The 4,550-nt window shown below is 45.4% G+C and overlaps 1 non-coding gene across 1 annotated transcript; it reads right to left on the bottom strand.

The window, feature by feature from the left end:
• Positions 1–2,039: 2,039 nt before the first annotated feature.
• Positions 2,040–2,171, bottom strand: LOC126019202 (small nucleolar RNA SNORA71). Its single transcript, XR_007498946.1, has one exon. It is a non-coding gene; the product is annotated as a small nucleolar RNA SNORA71 (small nucleolar RNA).
• Positions 2,172–4,550: the final 2,379 nt, after the last annotated feature.

Raw genomic sequence — 4,550 nt, 5'->3', positions numbered from 1 at the left:
AGGGATCCCTGAGCACAGCTGTGTTGTTTTTATTTTTGGACTATGACACTCAGAGGTTACTCCTGGCTATGCATTCAGAAATCTCTCCTGGCTTGGGGGACCACATGGGACACCAGAGGATCAAACCGCGGTCCATCCTAGGCTACCCCATGCAAGGCAAGCACCCTATCACTGTGCCACTGCTCCAGCCCCAGTCCAGCTTGTTTTTTACTTCAAAAAAAAACCCAAAACAGCACAAAGACAGAGGAACTGGGGTGGGGGTGGAGTCTCAGGATAATCAGTCCTCAGCGATGACCTGACCTGGAAGAAGAAATCCAGTCTTCTGAGTCCATGGAGCTCTGAGGCACAGCTGAGGAATACAGAGCGACCTGAAGGCTCTCACAACTTTGCTTTTGCCAAGAGTACACAGAGGGAAAAATTGTTCCAGGCTGTATGGGGTAGCTGCATCCAGTGGTGACATCACTCTGCTGCATGTAGTGCTTAATTGGTACCCAAATCAATTATAGGAGAAAGTTGAATGAGGTCAGCAATAGAATTTCTATTTCAGCAACTTGTTTTGATGTAGCTGTGACACATTAACTCACCAAGACAGAATCTAGGCAGTCACTTTCCCATCGTCCTGAGACAGCTACAGTGTCCATTCTGTGGCAGCCCCTGGAGCTAAGGCAGTGTCTGAGAGTAATGAGGAGGCCACAGATCAGGAGGTCACAACAATTTTGCTCTCCAAATTTCCTTTGTCATCATTCTTGAAGATAAGAATCATGAGAATTCCTCAAGTAAATAGGGCAGAATGATCACCTCCCTGCCAAATTCAGCTCAGAATGCCATCTAGGGGCCTAAGAGACCATTGCCCAATGGTCTGAGTACATACTTAACAGGTAGGAGGGCTGCATTCAGTTCTTGGTACTACGTGGTTCCCTGAGGTAGGAGGATTCCTGAGAATGGCTGGATATGGTCCCCAAAACCAAGACACACAAAATTAAATAAATAAAATAATCTCAGGCTGGAACATTAGTACAGTAGAAAGGGTGTTTGCCTTGTCAAATAGGATTGTATCCACAAATAGCCAAATTGGATTCAATCCTTAGCACCTTATAGGTCCCCTGAATTAACCAGAATTAATTCCTAAGTGCAGAGCCAGGAGTAACCCCTGAGCATTACTCAAAACCAATCAAACAAATGAAGCTTAAGTATTGTTGAGAAGAGTCAAAGGAAAAAACTGTCAACGAAGTCTAAAACAAATCCTGTCAGAGAAGAGCAGATCTAATTGGTGGAGACCCAACTGAAAGCAGTCTCTGCAGGGCCCTCTGCAGCGTTTTTCAACCACTGTTCTTGGCACACTAGTGTGCCATGAGATATTGTCTGGTGTACTGTGGGAAAAATTCCTTTTCATCCATAACATGTGGCTTTGGCTCACAAATAAACCAATCATTATATTATTTCATAATAAAGTAATTATAAAATAATTTATTTGTGATAATTTAATTCCTATTCAAGAGAATTATATATATATAGTTGATATAGGCACAGAGTTCAATTTTTTTTACGTTTTCTAATGATGGTGTGCTTTGTGATATTTTTTTTTTCATGAAAAAAAGTGTGCCTTTGCACATAAAGGTTGAAAAATACTGCTCTAGAGAGATCCCACCACCCCGTGGGGAGGGAAGCCCCCCTTTTTAGTAGTCAGCCTTGCACAGATCTCCACAAATACTCACCTCAGTCTCAAGTCTTTCATGCACTGCTCCTTTCCATCATACCTTATTCTTCTCACGACTGACACAGGTCCACCATTTCCAAACCAAACCAAAGTGTTTGGCTCAGGGGGGTCACTATAAATCTTTTTTGCCCTGCCGTCGAGTGCATTCATTCTGCCAGATTAATCCAGGTTTCTTCAGCTACCTAAACTGAAGAAGAGGAAATCTGGTCTCAGCTAGGAGCCAGGCTGAGAAAGACCCATCTAAGCTATCCCCTGCCATCAGCTTTCACGTATCACGCCCCCATGCAAGAGAGCAGAGAGCTGTGGCTGCGAAGCAGTAGCATGTGTGACAGTGACAGTGCTTGGAAGGGACAGGAGTGAACCCTCCATGACGGGAAACTTCTTTCACCAATTCCTCTCCCTGCATCATCCGTGATCAGAGCACAGACAGCTCTGACCACTTGCGAATACAGATGCCTAAGAGGGCACAGTCAACCAGGCAGAAGAGCATAGCTGAGCCCTATGGAAAAGGGAAAAATCACTCAGTCAGCAAAGAGCGTGAGCAGAAGCCACTGCTTCCTGGAAAAACAAACAAACAAAACCTACCAGCCCTTCTTGCTGAGGGGAATCAGAGAGAAGACAAGTGAGCAAAAACGGCTGTAGCACCACCTCAAGGCAGCGGGAAGGCACCAAGCCGCCTGTTCTGGGTGCTTGGAAGCATCGCACTTACCCACTTACAGCCCCCTTCAGCACAGTAGGGGGGCATCAGGCAGGGTCCTGTAGGAGAGAAGAGGAGCTGATCGCTCTATGGTCCTCAGTGCCATCTTGTAAGCTACGTCACCTGTCTGTCCTGTCTCCAGAACTGCAGCTCTGCAGCAAGGTGGGCAAGCAGGGAGCAAGCAGGACATCAGGCGATGCCCCTCCAGGGATTCTGAACCTAAAGCTTAGTGGTTGGTCGGTAATGAAGTAACCAGCATTGAAGGTGATGGTGGAGTTGATGGCCATAGAAGCTCTTTGCAAGCATCAGTGGTTGGAGAGGGAGGGGTTAGTCTAGTAAAGGCCCGCAATGGTGGTCCATACCGGAAATGCGGTCGGCACGGAACCGGGACCACTGTGGTGGGTTCTCCCAGGACCTTCGGAACCTCGGTCTCCTTCCCTGTCCAGCCTAGAGGACTCAGCACCAGAGTTGAGGCCGTTGAGGATCTCTTTGCAGTGTGGTCCCGGGAATGACTCATCAAAGATCCCCAGAATGTCGATGATGGCAGAGAACTGAGGGGGCAACAAGGGACAGCAATGGACGGGAAGGGACTGTGGCCTCGGATGCAGAAAACTGCTCCATCCACCAGCGCTGGCGGAAATGAGGCTGGGACGCAGGGAGCCCAGGCTTCCAGGCCCTTTCGCGCCTCCTGGTGGCTTCGAGCTGAATTCTGAGTTCTAAATACTTGCCACGAACTCTAAAAACGCATCTTAGAATTTTTCCAGCATCCCATCCAACCATATATTTATTTTATTCATAAAACATTTACGGAACACTGTTTTCTCTCATCCATTCTTCCATCTATCATCCAGCCAGCCAACCAGTCAGCCACCCATGAGCACATGAATCCATGCATACCTCATGTCTCTCATTCACTCTTCCATCTATCAACCCATCCATGAATCCATGAATCCATGAATCAATCCATCCATGAATCCATCCATCCAAGAACCCATTCATTATTCCACTTATCTTTCCTTCCATCTACCCGGCCTTCATTTTATTTTATTTTTGGTTTTTGGGTCACACCCAGCCACGCTCAGGGGTCACTCCTGGCTTTACACTCAGAAATCGCTCCTGGCAGACTCAGGGGACCATATGCCGGGATTTGAACCACAGTCTTTCTGCATGCAAGGCAAATGCCCTACCTTCATGTTATCTCTCTGGCCCCCAGTCTTCATTTTCTTTTCCTTTTCTTTTTTTAAAATTAATTATTTTTACTTATAACTTTTGGATAGTTACAATAGTGTAAAAGTGTACGGTATTGATATATAAAATTACTACACCCCTCTCACACCAAAATGTTTCTGGCCCTTCACTACTGTCCCTATATCTTTTTTTTTATTATCTTCATTTAAACACTGTGATTACAAATATAATTGTAGTTGTATGATTTCAGTCATGTAAAGAACACCCCCCCTTCACAGTGCAACATTCCCACCACCAATGTTCCAAATCTCCCTCCTCCCCCCCCCCCCCAGCCTGTACTCAAGACAGGCTTTCTAGTTCACTCATTCATTCTCATGATTATGAGAATTCTTTCTCATGGTTACTCTTTGTGTGAGCTTCATGTTGTGAGCTGCACCTTCCAACCCTCCTCTCTTTTGTCCCTGAGAATTATTGCAAAATATCTTTCATTTTTCTTAAAACCCATAGATGAGTGAGACTATTCTGTGCCTATCTCTCTCCCTCTGACTTATTTCACTCAGCAAAATAAATTCCATGTGCATCCATGTATAAGAAAATTTCATGACTTCATCTCTCCTGACGGCTGCACAGAATTCCACTGTGTATATGTACCACGGTTCTTTGGCCACTCATCTGTTGAAGGGCATCTTGGTTGTTTCCAGAGTCTGACTATTGTAAGTAGTGCTGCAATAAATATAGGTGAGAGGAAGGGATTTTTGTATTGTATTTTTGTGTTCCTCAGGTATATCCCTAGGAGTGGTATAGCTGAAATGTATGGGAGCTCAATTTCCAGTTTTTGGAGGAATTTCCATATCGCTTTCCATAAAAGTTGGACTAGACGGCATTCCCACCAGAAGTAGATAAGAGTTCCTTTCTCTCTACATCTCCGCCAGCACTGCTTGTTTTCCT

This window comes from Suncus etruscus, chromosome 9 (assembly GCF_024139225.1).
Source record: "Suncus etruscus isolate mSunEtr1 chromosome 9, mSunEtr1.pri.cur, whole genome shotgun sequence".
Classification (NCBI taxonomy): domain Eukaryota; kingdom Metazoa; phylum Chordata; class Mammalia; order Eulipotyphla; family Soricidae; genus Suncus; species Suncus etruscus.
Note: the sequence above shows the minus strand (reverse complement) of the source record. Positions and strands in the feature narration are given on the sequence as shown.